Source organism: Coenobita brevimanus, chromosome 40, assembly GCF_032717465.1.
Source record: "Coenobita brevimanus isolate Jiangsu-jjx chromosome 40, ASM3271746v2, whole genome shotgun sequence".
Classification (NCBI taxonomy): domain Eukaryota; kingdom Metazoa; phylum Arthropoda; class Malacostraca; order Decapoda; family Coenobitidae; genus Coenobita; species Coenobita brevimanus.
The window spans coordinates 42,665,760-42,689,945 of NC_136993.1; positions in this window are offsets into that span (position 1 = coordinate 42,665,760).

Genomic DNA, 24,186 nt, shown 5'->3' on the forward strand with positions numbered 1-24,186 from the left:
AGCCGCTAGATACAGAAACGTTTGAGGTCTCGTTCTTGTGATGTATTCCTTACTGTGTGTGTGTGTGTGTGTGTGTGTGTGTGTGTGTGTGTGTTTAGTGAGCCTGGCAGTTGGTGGCCATTATTTCAGTAGGCGAAATTAAACAAACATTTGTGCCCATTCCTCCTACTTCCTCTCTCTCTCTCTCTCTCTCTCTCTCTCTCTCTCTCTCGTTTCAAGGAAAATGTTCCCATCCTGCTCATACTGTTCACTGATTCATGCAGCAGGATCAGAACCCATCATGTTTCGAGCTATTGCATCACGTTTGGAGTAAAGAGTGGGTGAAAAAGACTGAGGCATGGCAAGATACTCTCGAATGTAAGGAGCTAAAAGGTTACAGGAATAGACAAGAAATGGAGAAGAGTGCAGTTCATTACGTAGATCTGCGCCGTGGTTAAGGTAGACAGGGTGCGGAGAGAGGCGAGTGGAAATGAAGGAGTACGGGGGGGGGAGGTTGAGAGGTAGGGTGGGGAGGGACATGGGGTGGGTACGAGGGAGAGAGCAGAAGTTTTATCACTCTACAACATTTTTCTGTCGTCTTTTGCTCACTTTTATGCTAGTCAGATATAAAGACTATTGCATTCTGGGCGATTTATAGCACTAATTCTTACAAACACGTCTTTAAAGCGTATAAAAGCCTGTGTGGCAACTTGTTCCCATTCACTGTTGCCAGACAAAACAACCACATCACACGAGCAGGCTTGCAGCGAATTTGTGCTGACGACTGTACATACCTGTTTTATATTATTTCTACTTCTTCCCAAATTGTACACCTCACTCTGTTTATTTCTCACTTTGTACCTACCAGTTCTGTTCGTACGTCGTTGGAGAATGCTGTATGTTGTACTACATATGACGCATCTTATTTATTTATTTATTTATTTTTTTCATCCTCCCTACCTGCCCAGATTAGCACCTCTGAGTAGTGTCCGTCTGTGTTAGTTTTCGAAAGATTATGAGGCCTTGTAGGGCTACTCCTCGCACCTGTTTCATCTCCCCACACATACAAACACACCTGTTTTCATGGCTGGTGTGATAAATTCCAATGAAATGGAGAGTTTCCACAAGAGAACTTGGTTGTTGCCGAAACTGTAATGACAAGTGTGATGAAGTGTAATGATAATGTGATAATTGTAATGGTGTGATAAATGTGTAACGAGAAGTTGGGACAGTAAAAAGAGAAATCGAAAACAAATTATTGCATTTCTTCCCCTTTCTTATGCATGCATTTATTGCATTTTTCAACTTTATTTTGATGTCCTTGATGGTTATAAACATTTATATGCGTCTGTGTTAGTTTTGGAATGACTATGAGGCCTTGTAGGGCTACTCCCCACACCTGTTTTATCTCCCCACACCTACATACACGCCTGTTTTTATGGCTGGTATGACAAATTCTATTGAAATGGAGGGTTTCCACAAGAGAATTTGGTTGTTGCCAAAATTTTTCTCCCCAAGTACCACCAAGGCCTTGTAGGCCTACTCCCCACACTAGTTATCTTCCCAAACCTACATACACACCTTTTTTCATGGTAGATGTTAAAAAACACAATGAAGCGCTCTTTTTTCATGCGAAAAGCTGGTTATTTCCAACCCCCGTACCTATAGGCCTACTCTTCACAGCCTCTCCCCACAGTCTAGTAATCTCCCCACACCTACAGTACATGCACCTGTTTTCATGGTTGGTGTGACAAAACACTTTGAAATGACTTATTTCAATAAGAAAAATAGGTAATCAAAGTTTTCATGTTTTCGATTGATTTCGAGGGGTAACTATCAAACTTTTTTTGAACATTGATGTGCGATTGTGCGGTAACCATTAGGCCTACGGGGGTACGGATTGCGTTGTCAGGTGTGTAAATTCTTCCTCTTAGCCAGAATACAGTCAATTTACCCTTGGTGGAAGTCGCCAAAACACCTCCGAATTGCGGTTGTGGGAGGCACCCTGCCTGAAACAATTGCAGTCTTAAGGGGTTAAGGGTAGTATTGCCATCCTACCACCATGTGTGGTCGTACAGTTATATTGGACTATTGATCATGGCATCTAATTGCATTTGCTTGGTCCCTTGTTACAAAGTCTTAACCCTCTCACACACCATAAGTTTCCAATAAGTTTCGTTTCCATGCACGGAACCAAAACCTCATTCAGGCTGGCTCTACTTGCGCGGCAAGGGAAAAATTTCTATGGCCCAGTTTACCCTTGGAAAGTGCTTATAGTGTTCTAAATCGCTTCCCTTCATCTTCTTTCATGATTATATTATAAGATAAGAAAAAAAACATAAAACAGATGAATTAATGTACAGAAATGATGCCTGAATAAACCTTATTTACGTGAAAACTAGCTTCTCATAACTTCCCAACATCACAGTGAAAATTTTTTCCCATTACGTGCAGTTGCAAGGACATGCCTATATGCAGAATTTCACGATCTTTCATCTGTGAAAGTTTCAAGTTGATACATCCAATAGTTTTCGAGTAAATCGAAAGAAACTACGAAAGTCGCCTAAAAAACATCTGATTTGTGTAATATTTCATATGTTGTTAGTGACACTGTAACAAACATATATGTAAATTCTCTCCAGTTTTGTAGCCCAAAGGTTAATGAAACCCATGATATAATTCATAGTATTATAACCCTTATTGTTATGGAGAAAATGAATTTTGAAAAGTTACGATGGGTTGTGTGCAGTGACAGCACCTAAGCTCAGACCCGTAGGCTATGTTCGTCTTTCGTTACTTTTCCCCAATTATTTTCACGCATAAGTTACTTTGCTTTACAAAAGAATACATACCAAATCATCAGCTTGATCCAGCTTTCTTCAGATTTTTGATGCAACCTATACTTTACGAGTATAATGACTGAGGGAATTGCAATAATATGCGCCACATTTTCCGTATGAGAAGTATATAATAAACACACATTTTATACCTTACAATACAGTAGTATAAAAACTAGACAAATAGCTGGTTACTCACGTGCTCTAGCAGTGTTGTAGTGTTTTTTGAGGGGAGATGGAGTTGCAGAGAGAAGGACAGGTACGATCACAGCCAGTGTATATGTGTGTGTGTGTGTGTGTGTGTGTGTGTGTGTGTGTGTGTGGAGTGATGGCAGTTGTCATAGGAGTGATGGCAGTGGTGTCAGTTGTCATAGGAGTAATGGCAGTAACAGGAGTAGTAATAGTAACACCAGTGGTGGCAGCGGTGAAAAGAGTGGTGGTAGGGATGGTGCTACTACTACTCTCTGTTGTGCTTATCACCGCGGCCTTGACCACAGCTTTCCGCTTATCACCGCTCGGGTCAGATTTCACCCTTACTCTCCTGTTCCTCACTTTCTCCTCCTCAGCTTATTCTTTGTCTGTTTCACCATCACTTTCCTCACTTTCACTGCCACTGAACAAGTATTTCATGTACTCATTTTGAGATAACCCCTTGCGAGACATTTTTCCGGTAGCATATAAAACTGCAGGGGAACGGTAAAATCAAGTTATGAATTTTCAAATCTGGCTTTCTCTGAAAATATATAAGAAACACTTATAAATGTTCTTCATAAGCACACTGCACTATATGCAACACAATACCATTATACACATGTAAGGTATGGAAGGTGTGGTAGTGGAAAACGCGAGTTTAAATGCCCAGCCGTGCGCTCACACACCTTTCCAGCCTGACTGACGGGAGAATACTGAGCTAAATATAGGTTGCTTACCCTTCCAATAAGCTCCTGGGTGTTGCCATATATTTCCCCTAGACCTGTCCACCCTCAGCTTTGACTCAACCAAATTTGATGCAAATCCATCCACAGGAAAAGTTGCTACACCCATTTATAAGGAAGTTGCGTCATGTTGCGTCATCGGTTACTCTTCAGACTGCAAGGATTATGACTTACATTGTGTCATCGTGCGCAAAGGGGTTAACATTACTTCCACTATTGCATCTAGACGTAGCACTTCCATGTTTTAATTATAAAATATCATTCCAGCATTTTGTTTTGATATCACATGGTGGCAGGGATAAGAATAGTTATCATGAGTACCTATAATAATTTACACACATATGCATGCAAAAGTAATTATTATTATAAAAAAATAAATTCTCCCACCAAATTATATTAGCAAGAATGAGAGAAATCCCTCATGAAAACACTCTCGAGATGGCTTTGTAGGTAATATTGGTAACCGTATTCACACTGTATGGATTACAAAGCAACTGCTCGTTCAGCTGCAAAGCACCATAATGCGTTGCAAGCCAGCCTTGATTTATGATTACTACTTAGCAGCATAGCAAGACAAAACTTGACAAAATTTGTAATTAAACACCCATAAGAAAAAAATTTCCACTTGTGCTTCCTAAGCTAGGATATCATTTGAGAGAGTGAGTTTTACGCCAGGTACCCCTTTTTTGGATAAGGGCTATGGCGTTGCCCCTTGGTAGAGGACTTTGGTTTGAAGCGTGTAGCATTTTATGACCGGATGCCCTTCCTGATGTCTACCAATGACCCTTGGGTGGATTCGATCCTCCGACCCTTCGGTCAGAATGGAGCGCTCTAACCCACTGAGCCACGGCTGCTCAAAATTAATATAGCAGCCTAGCCGGCCTAGGAGTCGATCTCAGGCTTTTCCTGCCACTCCCCCCACCCCATCAAGTTGGTTTGTCTCATGCTGACTGTTAACAGTTGGAGTACATGACAATTAATATACATACATATATTACCATATTTCATTAGGTTCTTCATTTACCATTCATGACAAACCTGCACTCTGAGGAAAGTTGTTGCTGAAGGCAATGTAGGAAGGGTACATGAGAGCAAAAGAATATTTTGATGCATATATGGATAAAAAATAATCGTATTAAGTATGATTACAAAAACAGATAAGGAAACAACATACCACATATGAAAACTATCAGAGTGCAGTAATAACTCAGTAATACTTTAATTTGGAATAAATTCATGTGCTTATTTCAGATGTCAGCCCTGTCAGGACATGGTGGGTATGGGAGCTTGTGGTGTTGGGTGTGTGGATGCTGACAACTGTGGTGCTGATACGTAGCTATACAGGCAACCTGGTGTCCTTCCTGGCTGTCAGATACATCCCTATGCCTATACAGTCTCTCAGAGACGTGGTGGATAACCCTATTACATTTTTAGTGCATAAGGGATCTAGTCAGGCTTACATTATTCAGGTTGGTATTTACCTCATAATGGTGTGTATAGTATCACATAAAGTCATTGGACATCGATGTATCACTTGTCTCTCTCAGTCAACGGACCTACTGTGACTAAGGCCAGACTCGTACATATTCTAAGGTAAATTGTCTGATCATGTAGGTCACGTTAAACATAAGAAATTACTATATTCCGTATCAGTAAGTCATGTTCTGGGCAAGCCGTTTCTCAATACCAGACTTATTGCAGGGGACTGTGAGAAGCCATATGGCACCAACGCAAACAGATTATATGGGTTATTCTTCCAGTTTTAATATAAACATACACTGTCGAATAATTTATGTCACAGTATATCTGGTTCTGGGGTAATTGTAGAATGGCTAATATTGGTGCATTCGGCGACATAAATACACGAGCGAGCACTTTACGTTAAATATGTTCAGTTCTAGCCTAGTAAAGGTGGGCCTCATAAATACAGCCTTTAAGACAGTCATTTACTACCTGCAGACGGCTGAGAGTGGCGTTTTACGAGACATTAGTAATTTGCAGAAGGAAGGTAGATTTCAAACCTTCGACGCATCTGAGATGACGAAGAACCTGGATGTGAAAGTGAGGAGGGGGGACCACACCATAGTAGAGGTGGAGGAGGTGAACATGATGATGATGGCACAGGACTTTTCAGTGACAGGTACGAGAGAGAGATTGTCTGTGTGTGTGTGTGTGTGTGTGTGTGTGTTTACCTAATTTACCTAATTGTATCTTTACAGGAATGTGTCATGCTCGTACTGTCCCGTGTCTTAAACCATTTTTATCATACATATCTGTAAATGTCATATTCATTATATGCATGCCATTTTATGCATACTCAGTATATATTAGTGTTAAGAACTGTAGCTTCATTTGTAGTTTAGTGACACCGTGCAAAAGGTTCACTTCAATCGTTTGCAATTTGTTTACAAATCCGGATTTGTTTTAATTTGTCTTGCGAACGGCCACCACGTTACAGACTCACAACCACGGACTCAAGGCCAAGATGACAGGTGACCGAGGTACAGTATCATATTTCAGTATATCTATAATATTCTGTTACATGTATGCTTGTAGTACATTATGTGAATGATGTATCATGATGTTAAGACTTAGTTGAAAAGGACCTAACCTGTTTGATTGCTGATTTATGCAATTATAAGAAGTTAAATGTTTGACCTTGTTTCTTAGACAAAGAACTTATTACTTTTCAGTTTTACGGGAATGACTGGGATTGAACAGAATACAAGAAATAGAATGACAAGAAAGAATCCTGGTAGTTTCCCTGTAAAGCCCCTTGACTTGGCCCTCTGAGACTGTAAAACTCGTCCCTAATAGTAAAACTCGCCCCATCCTCAGAGTACAACCCGGCCCATAAAAATTGCAAACACAGCACATGGGGGCCTGCAGTATGAACAAAGAATGAGTCGACCACAAGAATTTCTGCAATCAACAAAAGCAGCAGATGGATGTACAAGATTTCCCTGATGAATGTGCCAATCTCTGATAAATAAAACATTCCTGGTTGCCTAACAGTGACTTCTAGAACTTAATCTATGTGTGCAATTGCTGACACTGCAGAATTGGTCTGTGCTCACCACTGAAAACTCTTCATTCTCCAAGCTTCACCTACAGCCAGAGGGAACTTTCGACTACAAATAAGTATACATTGAATGTTAGTCTTGAGTTCAAATTACGTACAGTATAATAATAGTTGCAAAATGAGTTATACTGAACAAGCTGTAAGTAACTGTGTCCAGTCTACTGAGGCAAATGAGGAAGTGAAGAGTACCAGACAAAGGTCTTTAATAGAGAAAGGGCATGAGTACCAAATAACACAGTGTTCAAAGAGGTTAGCATCATCAAGGGAAGCATGGACAAAAGTAGTAATGGAAACGTCAGGTATGAATGATGTAAGTTTGGATCAGCGTAAAGATCATGCAAACGCAGAACAGGTGCAGTTTTTTTGAAGTAGTAACTGCATTTCATAAGCTAATGGAAGCAGATCCAAGCCTACAAGGAAAATTGTCACAGGAGTTTGTGGAAGAAAAAGAAGTGCACACCACCTGTATAAGGAGAATCGATAACAAAATAAATGAATTGATGCAGAACACAGAATCAATAAGTAAAGCTCCCAAGGAATCACAGTCTATTAGGTCACAATTTAGTAAAGCTTCAAAGTGCTCACAGTCAGTTAGGTCTCAAATTAGTAAAGCTTCCAAGTGCACACAGTCTGTTAGGTCACAAAGTACTAAAACTTCAAGGCAGTCTCATTGCACTAGTAGATCTTATTCAAGCACCACAAAAAAAGAACAGTTAAATGCTAAACTAGCTATGCTAAAAGTTGAGCAGCAGTTTCAAGAAATAGAAATAGAACACCAGAAATTCTTGCAAGAAAGGGAGAGAGAACATCAGAAATTCTTGCAAGAAAAGGAATCAGAGTATCAAAAGCTCAAGCAAGAAACGTAACATGAGTATAGACGATTAGTTTTAAATAAAGATGTAGCTGCTACTCGAGCTGAGCTAAATGCTGTAAATTCAGTGGGAGATCCTTTAGAATTTGCCACAGAGTGATGATGAACTAGATAGTAAAGAACAGCATCTTCAAAAATTCTTTGAATCACAAGGATCGACAGAAGGTGAGAAAATCAAACCTACTGTAGTGTATCAGAACCGAAAGTGACTGTCAAAGATTCATCTGTTAATGCCATAGGTGAATTAGAGAAGAAGTATCCAAACTAAATCTGACTTTCTTGCAGGTGAGTCCAAAGCTTAACCCGCATGCTAAGAGTTTTGAACCAGAATCAGAATTAAAACAGTCACAGGCATCAGGTAAGCATGATACACCAAGTCAGTCAGTGGACATGAATATTTTAAAAAGTGTGGTAGATATTTTGTCATTCAAAAACACCACAAGTGAACTGCCTCGCCCTTAGCCAGAGATTTTCAAAGGAGATATATTAGAGTTTCTATCCTGGATAAAGAATTTTGAAATATTCATAGTGTCACGAGTCACCAATCCGGCAGAGAAACTTTTCTACCTAGGAAGGTATACTGATGGGGAAGCCAAAGAAGCTATTAGAGGACTTCTGTGTATCCCTAATGAAGAAGCTTTCAGTAAGGCTAAAAGTACACTGAAAGACAGATTTGGCAATGAGTTCATAGTAGCAAATGCTTATAGAAGAAAACTGAGTGAGTGGCCAAAGATCTCAAATAATGATGGCCAAGCACTACAGAAATTATCCGACTTCTTGCAGAACTGTTTGACAATAGTGAACTCAACAAATTTCCTTAATGTTCTAAATGATCCTCAAGAAAATAGCAAAGTCTTACAGAAGTTACCCCCACCTTTAATTGATTGATGGAATTCAGTAGTCCACACATGGTTCTCCACACGCATAGAATACCCTCCATTTTATGCCTTTTGTCAATTCATAGCAGATGAGGCAAAGAAAGCTTGTCATCCGTTCTCATCCTATAGCGCAGTAATGGGAATGAGTCAAAGGCATAACACAGCTGCTTCAAAGGGAAAGGAGGAAGGTAAAGCAGAAACAAACAGATTTGGGGTAAAAGGTCTTTTAGCTAACACAAGTGGAGTGAAAGAAACAGAGGCACAAAAGGATCAAAGGGACAAGGGTGACAAGAAGCAAAGGATTCAAAGGGACAATGATGACAATAATCAAAACATCAAAAGGCCACAGTGTATCTACTGCAAAGAAGAACATGAACTGGACACTTGTAAAAGGTTCAGTGAGCTTAGCAGTAAGGACAAGGTAGAATATGTACAGAAGTCATTTATCTGCAGGGGTTGTCTAAAGTATGGACATATTATGAAAAACTGCAAAAGACGGAAAGTATGTACAGTATGTAAGAGACGTCATCCAACATCTCTTCATGAAGCCATACTTGAAAGAATCAAAGAGAAGGTAACTGAGAAACCACAACAGTCCAAGACAACAGAGGACAATGCTGTCTCACACAGAATTAAAATCAACAGGTCATTTGTAGGATATACACAGATACACACAGCATGATTGTTCCAGTGTGACTGTACCCCAGCAGTGATGCATCAGTCTTGATTTATGCTTTATTAGATGATCAGTCTGATGTTTGCTTTATTAATGGGACTAGATAAAGTTAAAGTAACTGGACCACAAGTACACCTGCAGTTGGCTACTGTGATAGGAGAAGATACTGTGCTTTGTACCGAAGTACAAGGGCTTGTGGTAAAGGGAGTATATGAACAGAAAGAAGTGTTCCTTCCCTATACATACTATAGAGAACATATACCAGGCAGACGAGATCAGATACCACGACCCGAGACTGCAAACAATTGGCCTCATTTGAAAGGAATAGCAGACAAACTGATGCCATATGACTCTAACGTAGAAATTGGTCTTATCATAGGACTCAGCTGTACTAAAGCACTGAAGCCAAAAGAAATTATCCCAGGAAATGAAAACGATCCCTTTGCTAGAAGGACAGAGTTAGGATGGGGTAAAATAGGAAAGGTCTGTAGCGACAGAGGCACAGCAGATAGCACTGTACAGGTACACAGAACTATGGCCCAAGAAGTCGTCATCAATAATGAAAGGAAAGTTAGCTTCCTAGTTGTTCCAACTCAAGTAAAGGAGGTTGTCAACCCACAGCAAATCAAGAAAATGTTTGAGCTGGACTTTAATGACAGACAGACAGATGACGTTCCCATCTCATATGAAGACAAACTTTTCATGACAAAAATGAAACAGGGAGTATACAAGCCACAAGAAGAACATTGTGAGATGCCACTTCCTCTCAAGAATGAAAATGTCAAGTTTGAAAACAACAAAGACTTAGCTGTTTACAGACTAGATAGACTGAAAAGAAAGCTCAAAAACGACAAGAAATATTATCAAGATTATATGAAGTCTGTGCAAGACGTGATAACACATGGGTACGCAGAAGCGGTTCCAGCCAAGGAGTTGGCAAGAGCAGATGGGTTCGTGTGGTATGTACCTCATCATGGGGTGTATCACCCAGAGAAACCAGACAAGTTAAGAGTAGTATTTGACTTCAGTGCTAGCTACAAGAAAGTCACTAAATAGTCACTTATTACAAGGACCAGACCTCACAAACAGTCTCACTGGAGTGTTATGCAGATTTCGCCAGGAAGAGGTAGCATTTGTGTGTGATATTTCTGCAATGTATCATCAGGTGCATGTGTCTCCTGAACACAAGGACATGCTACGCTTTTGTGGTGGAAAAATGGAGATCTGGACAAAGAAGTGATTGAATATAGACTGACTGTGCACTTGTTTGGAGCTACTTCATCACAAAGTGTTGCAATTTTCACATTAATAAAAACAGCAGATGATAATGAGCTTGAGTGTGGATCTGATGCAGCTAAGTTTGTCAAAAATGATTTTTATGTAGATGATGGGTTAAAGTCTGTACCTATTGCAGCTAAAGCTATCCAACTGATTAATTGCTGTAAGGCAATGTGCATGAAAGGAGGCTTCAAGCTTCATAAGTTCTTGTCCAACAGCAAGGAGGTACTGGCAGCCATCAGTCCAGAAGAAATGGCAGGAAGTATCAAGAGCTTAAATCTCAGCAAGGACTCACTGCCCATTGAGAGAACACTCGGAGTAGTGTGGTGTGTTGAATATGACTCATTTCAGTTTAGGATCAATTTAAGTAGTAAGCCTGTAACAAGAGGAGGTATTTTATTAAACGTAAGCTCCATATTTGATCCCCTAGGTTTAGTATCTCCCTTCATTCTAAATGGAAAATAAATACTCCAGGATCTGTGTAAAGATGGGGTAAGTGGGGATGATGTTGTACCAGAAAACATGAAGTCTAGGTGGGAACAGTGGAAAAATTAACTGCACTTGATACAGCAAGTGAAAATACCAAGATGTTACAAACCTGAAGCATTTGGAGAAATTAAAGCAGTTGAGTTTCATAATTTCTCAGATGCTAGTCAGGAAGGCTATGGACAGTGCTCTTACATTAGATTGATTAATGACAAAGGTCAGATGCATTGTGCACTTGTAATGGCAAAGTCAAGCGTAGCATCACTTATAGCCATCACTATTCCAAGATTAGAGCTTGCAGCAGCAGTTGTATCAGTAAGAGTTCACACAGTTCTAAGAAGAAAGCTGAATTACCAAGATGTCAAAGAAGTATTTTGGACTAATAGCAAAGTAGTACTAGACAATATCTGTAATGATGCTAAGAAATTCCATGTGTATGTTGCAAGCAGAGTTCAACAGATACGAGATGAAACATTACCAGCACATTGGAAGTATGTTGAAACAGAAAATAACCCAGCTGACCACGCATCACGAGGCATGCCAGTACAAGCCATGATTCACAGTTCTAAGTGGTGGAATGACCAGACTTTCTTTGGCAATCACTTGACACACCTCAAGCATCAGTAGAAGACTTCATTGTTGCAGATGATCCTGAAGTGAAGAAAGTTGTATCATGTCTCACAGAAGCTCAAGAGCCATCATCATTCCTAGACAGACTGAAGTATTTCTCAGATTGCCTTTGTGCAGCCAGAGCTACTGCAGTATGTCTCAGACTTCAGAAAAAATTCAGAGGTAAAGAGCAAAGTAAGCAAAACGTAAAAACAGCTAAACAAAACATTGTCAAGTCTGAGTATGTTCCTGTGATTGCAGCAGAACTGAAAGAAGCTGAAAATGAAATACTAAAACAACTTCAGGCACAAACATTTCCAGGAGAAAAAAAGAGCATTGATGAACAAAGTTAACAAGGAAGAGTTAATTTATGGTGTTGGAAGAAACAAGAAAAATGTCTTAAAGAAATCAGGTCAGATGTATAAGCTTGATCCATTCATGGATGAAGATGGGATCATCAGCGTAGGTGGAAGGGTCAGAAGAGCAACCATGCACAAAGACAGAAAGCACCCAGCCATATTACCAAAGAAATCTCACATAACTGATTTGTTGATTTGTTACTACCATGAAAAGGTACATCATCAAGGTAGAGGCATCACATTAAATGAAAGTAGAGGGTCTGGGTATTGGATTATAGGAGGATCTTCTCTAGTAACTAAGCACATTTCCAGGTGTAACATTTGTAGAAAGGTTAGAGGAAGTACACAGGAACAAGAGATGACAGATCTTCCTACAGATAGGTTAGAACCTACTGCTTCATTTACTTATTTTGCTGTTGATTTTTTTGGACCCTTTTTTATTAAGGAGGGAAGGAAGGAACTGAAAAGGTATGGTGTATTGTTTACTTGCATGACTTCGCGTGCAATTCACTTAGAAACAGCCAACACTATGAACACAGACACATTCATCAATGCCTACCGTCGCTTCATAGGATGGAGGGGACCTGTACTTCAGTTGAGATCTGATCAGGGTACAAATGTAGTGCCACACATTTGATATTCATGTATGTGTTTAGTAGTACTGTAATTTTAAGTTAGATAGGGTGTAACCTGAATATTAGTTTATAAGTTCCAACTCTAAGTAGTAATTCATATATTAATAATTACTGTAGGGCTAACTCTATTTTTATATGTATGTACCTCTGTATCTATGCAGTGGGTGATGTAATTGTAGATGTTGAGCTATGGGAATTCCTTAGTCAAGCCGAGTAATGAAAGACACATGCGAGCAGCTTATCCCCTCCCTTTGTGCGTCGTTGTTGGGCGCCGAGTTTAAACCTTAAACAGAGTAATGATGAATATACAATTCTTTCCGTAACCTAGTTGTGAAATGTTTGCTAATGAAGCTGTTAGAACACAAGTATGTAAGATTAACAGTCCAAAAGGCCTAAATAATGTCATTTGTGAGGATTTAAAGTTCCATTTATCTTGGCCGTCACTAGATGGCATGAGTTGCTCTCAGATTCAAATTGAGATAGTGATAGAATCAGTATCTAAATTAAGTAAGGAATAAATCCCAAATTTTCCCCAATTCAATCAAAAATCTTGGCGTCATGGGTACACTGCTAAATAAATTGTAAAGAGAATTGAAACCCCCCATATTTCAAAAAACACCACCTCATTTGACTTGAGCAGTGGCGTCCTTAGTGCCCGACATACCCCACTTGCTGCCCAGACATCGTGTGTAACAGACGTTCGTTTAGGTGAGTCGTCCACATTTCTTCTTCCTCCCCCTCTTTTTCTTTGTTTAATCCTTACTTATTATGAACTATGAGAAGTAATATTGTTGAGAGTTTAACGTAGTGACTTGCTGCCCAGACATCGTGTGTAACAGACGTTCGTTTAGTCCCCAGACACCGGCGGCGACGACCGTGGGAGCACGCCATTATTCCCAAGTATTGCCCATAGACTTTTACACTTACACTTACAGCACTCACGAGTTATTATTACAAACCGAAGGTATTTGTTGTGTTATTAATGATTCTATCAAGGGAATTCTTTTTTTTGTAGATAAGGAATAGAAGTATAGAAGTGATATGTTCTGTAACGGAAAGGAGAATTCAAATTCATCAACTGTTCTCTTTCTTTAAAATTAGTTTATTAGAAAAAAAAAATTATAATCAGGAGCGTGAAAGGGAACTTACTGATTGAGAACAATAATGTGATATTTAAGTTGTACCTCGAGGCTAAATAAGCCCGAGTGATTGAGGTGTTCCTAGTGATTGTATTTCTTTTTTTTAATTATTCCTCGAGGCTAGACAGGCCCGAGAGATTATGTACTTCTAGTGATTATATAACATTGTCGATGGTGAAACGAGAAAAGCATTACTGATTTGATGTGAGAACCGAGAAAATTATATGAGGAGAATACCTTATATGGGTGAAAGATGAATACAAATAATCATTCTTATTGACTCGAGGCTATGCCAGCCCGAACAGACAAATCATATCTGTAAAAGTGTCCCGGTCTTGAGGCCAATGTTGAGCCCAAGAGTAACGGCCAAAAAAAGAAAGTAAAGTACAACGACTCCATATCTCGAGTGTATCAAATTGTTTCGTCTGGTAATAATGTTAGAGGAATGATCACCCAAAAGCCTTAGTAACATTTGCAATCTTCTCCCAAACTAAAAAGGGTCATGTAATAAAGAAATGATAGTTTTGTGGAAATTAACAGAATTATTAAAGTAGAGTAAAGTATATAGCATTTTCTTTTCTTTATTAGTATACCTAATCAAGGAAATTATGTCCTCAAGCCAAATTCACTCCCCTTCCAATTCAAGATTCCTTCGCTGAGGGAACGACAACCACCTGAGGTACCGACTAAAATCTAAACTCGGCCAAAAACTACAAACGCTACCACAATTCATTCTTTTCATAAATATTTACCATCCACTATACTAAGTCGAGTACCACTTGTATATCCATGGGTGAGTTGATCAATACCCACAACAGGTAAGAAAATACATTCAGGTATTACACTGGTGAATACCGGTGATACAACATTCATAGCTTTACACTGGTGTCAACTGGTGGGATAAAGTTTTCAGTATTACACAAACTTTGTTGGTGCTAAGTTGAGTTGTTGACATGTTTAAAAGAAATGGATCAAGAGAAAATAAGAACAGAACTACTGAAAGATCATTGTGACTGGATAGAATTTAAAATGAATGTACCACATGCAAGTCATATGGGTGGTGTATGGGAGAGACAAGTACGTACAGTGAGAAATGTACTTTCAGTATTGCTCAATCAGCATGGGTCTCGGATAGATGATGAATCTTTAAGAACTTTCATGATAGAAGCAGAGTCTCTATTAAAAGGTCGCTCTTTAACTGTAGACACATTGAACTCTCCTGAGCACATAGGCCCACTGACACCCAATATGTTATTGACCATGATATCTACAGTTGTACTACCTCCTCCAGGCAGTTATGACAGGGTAGATGTGTATTCAAGGAAGCACTGGCGTAGGGTGCAGTACTTAGCAATGAGTTTTGGTCTAGATGGAAAAGGGAGTTCTTGCATTCTCTCCAATTAAGAAATAAATGGGTAAAGCCACAGAAATTTGCAAGTAAATGACATAGTGATTGTAAAAGAAAAGACTTTGGCAAGAAGTAATGGGAAGTTGGGAAAAATAGTAGAAGCCCTTCCTGATGAAGATGGTCATGTAAGACAGGTTAAGGTAATGATGTCAGACTCAAAGTTAGATGAGCAAGGTAAACGTGCTCAAGCCATCACCTTCATTGAAAGACCAATTCACAAACTCATTTTGTTAGTTGAAGCAGAGTGAGACCGGGATATCCCCACCAAAGAGCCTACCTCAGTCCCAAACTGTGCCAAAGTGTTTTCTTCCTCATAGTATTAATTTTCTACTTTTATATTAGTATTATTTTTTTACTTTTATACTCATTAGAATATAAGGTAAATTGCTCTCACAATTTAGAGGAGCCATGTAAATGTCATATTCATTATATGCATACTCAGTATATATTAGTGTTAAGAACTGTAGCATCATTTCGTATTTTAGTGACACCGTGCAAAAGGTTCACTTCAATCGTTTGCAGTTTGTTTACAAATCCGGATTTATTTTAATTTGTCTTGCGAACGGCCACCTCGTCACAGATTCACAACCATGGACTCAAGGCCAAGATTACAGGTGACCGAGGTACAGTATCATATTTCAGTATATCTATAGTATTCTGTTACATGTATGCTTGTAGTACATTATGTGAATGATGTATCATGATGTTAAGACTTAGTTGAAAGGGACCTAACCTGTTTGATTGCTGATTTATACAATTATGAGGAGTTATATGTTTGAACTAGTTTCTTAGACAAAGAAATTATTACTTTTCAGTTTTACGAGAATGGCTGGGATTGAACAGAATACAAGAAATGAAATGACAAGAAAAAATCCTGGTAATTTCCCTGTATAGCCCCTTGACTTGGCCCTCTGAGTAAATATCCATAAATTTATGAATTGTTTTGGCACACACTATTTCATTCGGTAGGGCATTCCACTGATCAATTGCCCTATTTGGAAAACTAAATTTCCGTACGTTTTTATCGCCTCTCTTTTTATGCAGTTTCTTGCAGTGTCCTCGTGCCGATGCATCTCCATAGGTTATGTAATCATTTATGTCTATTTTCTCCTTCCCTGGTATGCATTTATAGAGCATAATCATGTCTCCTCTTTTTCTTTTCTCCTGTAGTGTAGGCAGAATCAGTTTTTCTAGTCTTCCTTCGCAGCTTAGATCCCTTAAACTTGGTACCCATCTTGCAGCGGCCCTTTGAACTTTGTCAATCTTACCTACTGTATGTGTTTTTTGAGATGAGGACTCCAGACTTCTGACGCATACTCCAGGGTTGGTCTGATGAATGATATTATTATCTTTCTTAGCATGTCTTCATTTATGTATGCGAATGCTATTTTCATATTTGCAAGCAGTGTATACATGTTCCATACCTTCTCACTGATGTGGTCAGCCGTAGGTAGTCTGTTATTGATAATCACACCTAGGTTCTGGTTAGTACTTGGATGGGTGACTGCCTGGGAGCACCAGATGCTGTTGGCATCCCTACGTGTCAAGTGGGGTTGTTGGAGGATTAGTGCCCCTCCCTGTAAAACAATTAACTCTAAGCCCTTGGCCACCCCGTGTGGGATACATGGCGTCTGGCAATGAATGAATGAAAAACCTAGGTCCTTCTCTTTTTCTGATGTGTGTAGGGTTTTACTTCCTAACTTATAATCCCAATTAGGTATTTTTCCACTTTCATCAAACTTTATTACATGACACTCGTCCACATTGAATTCCCATTGCTGTGTATTGCTCCATACATGAAGTTTATTAATTCTTCTTGAAGCTCTTCACAAGAGACTGTTAGTAATTCTCCTTTGTATTTTCGCATCAACAAACATATTTAGATAGCTTTCATTTCCAGTGTTACTGTCTATATCATTTATTTACACTAAAAACATAATTGGTGCCAGCACTGAGCCCTGTGGAACTCTGCTAGTCACTTCCTTCCATGATGAGTAATTTCCCCTTAGTACTGTTCTCATTTCTCTTTTTTTTATAGAAAATCTTGCATCCAACAGTACAGTTTGTCTCGGATTCCTCCTTGATGGTACAGTTTCCATACAAGTCTTTTGTGCGGTACTCTTGTCAAATGCTTTATACAATCTAAATAGATACTGTCCACCCATCCTCCTCTGTTCTGTAATGTTTCTGTTACTCTATCATAGTAGCTCAACAAATTTGCAACACATGATTTTCACTTTCTGAAAAATTGTCTTTCTGTTATCATATTGTGTTCTAGATGATTTACCCAAACTTTTCTTATCGGCTTTTCTAAGACCTTGCGTACAACACTGGTTAGTGATACTGGTTGGTAGTTGTGTTGATTTTGTCTATTCCCTTTCTTGAATAAGGGAACAATATTTGCTTTCTTTCATATATCAAGTAGTTTACCTTGTCCCAAGGATTCCTTGAAAATTAAAGATAATGGTTTACTTTAATCCTTTGCATATTCATTAAACCCAATCCAACATGAAATTTCATCAGGACCATTTGCTATTCCTTTGTCTAATTTACTTAACTTCTCCTCTATTTCTTTTTTTGATATTTGTATACTGTATCTGGTAGTATGTGTGGGCATGCATGTTTCATATAATCCCTCTCTAAATTATTTTCTTATGTAAAAACTGATTGGAAATTCTTATTCAGTGCTTCACAAATATCCTTCTCTTGTGTGTAGGTGATCCCCCCATCTGTAATGGATTGTATTTTATATTTACTTTGGTTTTGCTTCGGATGTAGCTGTAAAATAGCTTCTGTTGATCACTTTTATTTACGATGTCCTCCTCAAACTGTTTTTGGCCTTCCCTCCTTATTCTTGTATAATCGTTTTTTGCCTGTTTATAGTTGTTATATGCCCTTTCACTATTGTGTCTTCTGTATCTGTTCCACAACAAATCTCTTTTTTCTTTTGATTTTTTACATTCTGTATTAAACCACTTCTTTATTTTCTTTTCTGTTTCTCTGTACTGTGGGATATACTTCTGGACTCCTATTTCATAAAGTTCACAGAATTATCTATATATAACATTTAACTCTTGTCCTCTAAGCTCTTTTTCCTAATTTGTTTCTAAGAAGTATTTCTTTAAGTCATGATAGTTGCCCTTTTTGTAGTTAAGGCGCTTTTTGTAACTTTCATTTTTATTAACTACCTGTATGTCATGTGCAATCCTGAAGTTGTAATTTAATACTACGTGGTCACTTTTGCCGAATGGAGGGTGATGCTTTATATTGTCAATATCATATTCTTGCCTAGTAAATATAAGATCTAGTACTGACGGTATGTCAAGTCCACTTGTTCTGGTGCTTTCTTTTACATGTTGTGTTAGGAATAACTCATGCACAAGGTCCAGGAGCTTTTGGTCCCAACAGCTTTACTGGCTTTATATATCTAGAGTATTCCAATTTATATTTGTATTAAAATCTCCAGTTAGTATAATTCTTTTAGATTTCTCTTCCATTCTATGCAGTACTGCTTTTTAACTTTGAATTGTTTTCTCTGCCAGGTCTTCAAATTCGCCTTTTCCCCAAATGTTTGATCTAGGTGGCATGTATAAATTTGCCACAATTACTTTCCCTTCAGATGCACTAATCTCTACTGCAATTATTTCTACCTGTTAGGGTACCTCTAGTTCTTTTTCCTTGACTTGCAGATATTTCTTTGTTAAATTGTAATTCCTCCTCCTTTTTTTAAGTTCCTATCTCCTCTCCGTACATTGTATTCCTCTACGTTTAGTGTATCGTTTGATATCCTTGGTGTTAATTTTGTTTCAGTTAGGCAAACAATACGTGGTTCCTTTTCTTTGATATAATAATTCACCTCTAGAAATTTAGATACTATTCCATCTACATTAGAGTCAACCAATCATTTCCTGTGGCACCCTCGGGGATGCATAGGGCCTCGATGAACTCACACCACCACATCCTATCTTGTGCTAACTCCTCAAGATCTCCCCAACACTCATCTCCAGCTTCCCGTCTCATTGTCCTCACCCACGTCTCTTTTGGCCTTCCTCTACCTCTCCTACCAAGTGCCACCCACCCTGGTGTACCTCGTACTATTCCCTGTCTCCTATACACATGTCCTAGCCACTTCCATCGTGAGAACCTAACATATTCATCGATCGGCTGCACTCCCGTTATTTCTCTAATTCTACTATTTGGTATCCTTTCCCACCACTTAACTCCTAATATTCTTCTAAGTGCTTTTCTTTTAAACACCAAGAATTTATTTTCCATTGTCACTGTGCTGTACCAAGACTCGTGTCCATAAATTAAGATACTCCTAACCATTACCTTATAAAGTTTGATTTTTGTATGCACAGAAAAATTTTTATTATTCCAAATATTTTTAAGCATTCCCATTGCCTGATTAGCCTTCTTTAACCTTTCCTCGAATTCAAAGTTCAAAGAACCATCCTTGGCTAAATAAGTACCTAAATATTTAAACCTATCAATTTGCTTTACAACTATACATCCAATTACACATTCCTGCGCATTTTCCATATTCATATTGATTATTTCAGTTTTTCCACAATTAATAACCAAACCCACCTTGCGACCTTCACTCACCAAACAGTCCAACACTCTCAGAATCTCTTCTGGCCCATCACAAATCAAAACTATATCATCTGCATAATCTAAATCCAAAAGTTTCCTGTTCTCTCCCCAAAGTATACCTGCACCGGTTTCTGTTCCAACGCGTTTCATAATGTAATCAATGACCAATATAAATAGTAAATGCTATAGAACACCACCTTGAATTACTCCGGACTTGACTTCAAACAAATCACTCAGACGACCATCAACCATCACTTTACAAATGTGCCCTCATGCATGTTCATAATGACCCTCACAAACTCCTCTGGTATTCCATGATGTCTCATGATCTTCCCCATAGTCTCTCTCGAAACACTATCAAAAGCCTTTTCAAAATCAACAAAACAAAGAATTAATGGTACTCTCATTTCATTAACTTGCTGCATCAAATGCCTAACTATAAAGATCTGATTATTGCAACCACGTCCCTTTCTAAAACCAGCCTGTTCATCCCTCAGAATACCCTCAATTTGGGTCTACTACCTTTCTCCTTTTTATTTTCCTGTTTATGTACCACTTTCGAACCTGCAGTCCAATTACTTTGTAAAAAAAAAAAAAAAGTGCTCTTCTCTTCCTCTGATCTTCTCTCATTCTTTGTTCTTGCCTCCTTCCACTTCTCTTTTAGTAATCCAAGTTCCTCTTGAGTTAGGCATCTATTTATCCACACATTTTTGAAGTCTACTTCTCCATAAGTTTGTTTGCATTTTTCAGTACCGGGTATTTCCTCCACAGTGTTTACACTCTGGAAAGTTACTTTCAGGGGCCTTGATTTATTTCTCTCATATTTCCCTAGCCTTTTGTGTTCCTCTGTGTCTTTATTACAGATTTCCTCTGACACTTCCTTCAATACGTTCATTACATTTGCCATCAGCATTTTGTCTCTCAAAATCTTGTTTTTTATTTCTTCCTCCTCTATACCAGTGATTACTTTAGATTTGTTGAAGTCTGCTGAATCTTTGACCAATTTTGGATTGTTTTGGATTACTTTCTTCACTTCCTTTTTAATGTTTTTTTCTTCAGCTCTTCTTCCTAAGTCTTTCTTTACTTTCACCATTTTAGCATATGTCGTTTCCACATAATTTTTGTATTGCTTCATTTACCCGGCTTATCTTCTCCTCAGTATCACTGCTATGATCTGTCAGAGTGCTTGCCTGCCTTATTGTATCTGCATCTTTTCTGAACTCCTCCAAAATAATCTCATGGTTGACAGCTGTGCTTGCCATTTCACTAATCTTCCAAGTGTACCCACCTCAACTGATACTTCATCTATTGTGTCTTTCTTATTAATCTCCTTTACTAAAGTTTCATTTTCTTCTGCATTGCAACTGCTTTATAATTTCATCTATTTCACTCTAAAATGCCTTCTCTCATCTGTATACTCGTTCCACCAGCTTATTATGCATCTCCATGTCCACCACTTCCTGGTAGAAATCATCTCCCTGCTTTCTGCCTTTGTCCCTTTTCTTAACTCCTTCCAAGGTTGATTTGGAAAAGATGGTGGTCATCTTCAGGTACTAACAGAAAGCTTCTACCTGCAGTTTTGCATTCCTCTACGTCGCAGACTATCAGTCAACACTGAAACAGCCGATTTGCTTGTTTCGGCACTGCTGCCTACTTCGTTGTATTGTGTTATTGAAACAACACTTTCACTCAAACTTCCTCTTTTATATTAGAACACTATTTAGTTGGACCTAGTACTCACTCATATAAAGGCACTTTTTAGATATAGCCATTTGAGGACCGAGATTCACCCGGTGCGGAGTGATGCCAGGCACATCCTCTCACTGTCGCGTCTAGTGTGTAATTCACCGGGTCGGTCAGGATCACTTGATGGTTGTGATCGTCAGCTTTTACCCTCCCGGAAGGGAGCTGAGAGCTCATATAGTCCGATCTAAGGGCAAGGCTGTGACCTTCACACACGCACACACCTGTCCCCTTGCTCAAGGGGGACAGTAACCACCCACTTCGTCAGTGAAACTTTTCGCAACCTGAGCGAGGCGCGAACTCCCGTCCACCAGTTGGCAAGCGAGAACGTTACCACTGCACCAGCGAGCGGTGTGTGTGTGTGTATCATTAATTTGCCCTTAGACTAACATATCTGTATGAGGTGATGGGAGTATCATGTACCTCAGAACACCCACACAATAAACTAGGGACTCACCTAAACTGCAAAAAATGGCTCAGCAGTATCAAGAGTAAGCGACAAAAAAAGGTCAACTTAACCCTATTGTCCTAGAATGAAAGCATTGGATTTGTTTAAAATTATATTTTGGGAGATAAAAGACAATTTTTAGGTTGACCTTGAGATATACTTGTGGTCCCTTGTTCTTTACGATTAAGAAAATGGATCCATATTAAAAGAACTGTAGTCAGGATTATTCCAAGACAATGTTTGGTAGTTTCAGTGTCAGTCTGGCTTGACTTTTGTTAACCATGACTACATTTTTTATCATCCAGTATTTTACGAGAATTTCAATTCCTCTATCGTATGACCGCTGACAGATATATCGAAAAGGTCATACAGAGTATTCATGGCAATAATTTTGCCTATATTTAACTATTTTCTTGGTGTCAACAGGAAAGTGTGACTTTTATCTAGCACGTGAGAAGTTCTTAAACACTATGACTGCCATGACAGGGCCCAAGGACAGCCCACTTATCAACGCTGTCAGCCGCAGGTCAGCTATCATTCATCAGTTTTATCTGCTTGATCTGGCAAGTTACTCCTGAGGTGATTAAGATCATTTGACTTTATCAAGATTAATATATAATAAATATGTTTGGATGAATAGGTTATCAGTTTGCTATTCTGTTTTTGCCTTAACGTGCCCTAAAATTATGATCTCTGCCTTTTCAATATGGAATTGTAATTGTTGCTTATCACTAGAATTGTGCGAGTCATGAAGGAGTAGTCAAGTGAACAAAGCTACAAAAGGACGAAAATCTGAGCAAAGTTAAGGTGAAAATTTATGGTAACATATTCATAATCATGTTTCCAGGATCATAACAGTGAGAGAAGCAGGTATGTACGACCATTGGATCAAAAGCAGCACCCCCAACATGACCACCTGCATCAACCCACCCACAACCATGGCCGTCAGATCCTCACTCAGCCTCTCCAATCTATGGGTAACTTTCTCACTGTACTTTCGTGAGCCATACTTTCTACTCATCCATCCATCTACTCTACTGTATATATCTGTCTGTCATTCCATCCATCTATCCATCCACTTATCAATCCACGTATCCATCTCTCTCTCTCTCTCTCTCTCTCTCTCTCTCTCTCTCTCTCTCGAATCATATATACACTATTATGTGAACCGGTAATACTTGTACTAAATATGTTACAGTTTCCTAAAAGTATATTCTCTCACATTGCAGGGAACACTGGTGGTTTACGTGGCTGGCCTGGCAATTAGTTTTCACGTGTTCTGCTTCGAGCTTATCTACTCACACCTCCTGTAATGTGTCCGTGATGAAGGATGTGAGGCTGTTGGAGTGGCAGAGTCGAATCAGTTATCCACCGGCGTTTGGGGTTTCACAGTGCAAGTTATTGACCAGGTTGAATACTAGATATTTTGCAGAATAAATTTTAAAAGTTGCGTGATATAGTTCATAAGAAAAGTAAAGAAAACAAAACTTCACTTCAACTCAAGCCTTATTTTTGTCATTCTTTGCTATAAAAAAAATAAAATAAACATTTTATTGAGAGAAGAGGAGGATCTGGAAATGGACACATTCTGAAACTCTTGTAAGCTAAGGGAAACAGTCTAGAAATGGCAGACACAATATAAGAAGGATATCATCGTATTTAACCAGTTTATATTTCATCCTTGCTGCACACAATGTATTCACCTTACAAGCCTTTAGAAATGATGTGGGTTTGATATGACCTTCATATACCACTTTTTCTTCGGCATGTTTCCCCGAAGCTGAATTAAATCGTCTAGTGATGGCAGGAATAAAATAGAATACAATGTTCCCGAACTGCAAGGGTTAAAAAGGTAATGAATGTTTTTTGTTACCTCTTTAGTACACGAAATGCTACATATTCTAAGCTCAATAAAAGGGTATGAAAATAAAAAATATTTATTAAAAAGATTCCTTACTAAAGGAAAGGATACTTCAGATTCTTTATAATCCTTTCTTTATGAGAACTGTCTCGAACTTTACAAAGGAGACTCATCAGCGCAAGAACCTATCTATATGTCTGTCTGCTTATCTGTCTATTTATCTATCAAATGCTAGACGCCTCAATCGCGATTGGCGTGACCAAAAACAAATCACCTCCAAGTCTCCCTTTCTTCTGCCATCTGGCTGTCCTTCCTCCAGTTCATAACCTCCTCTTTCATATATCTCTGCACTCCATTGTCCCATCT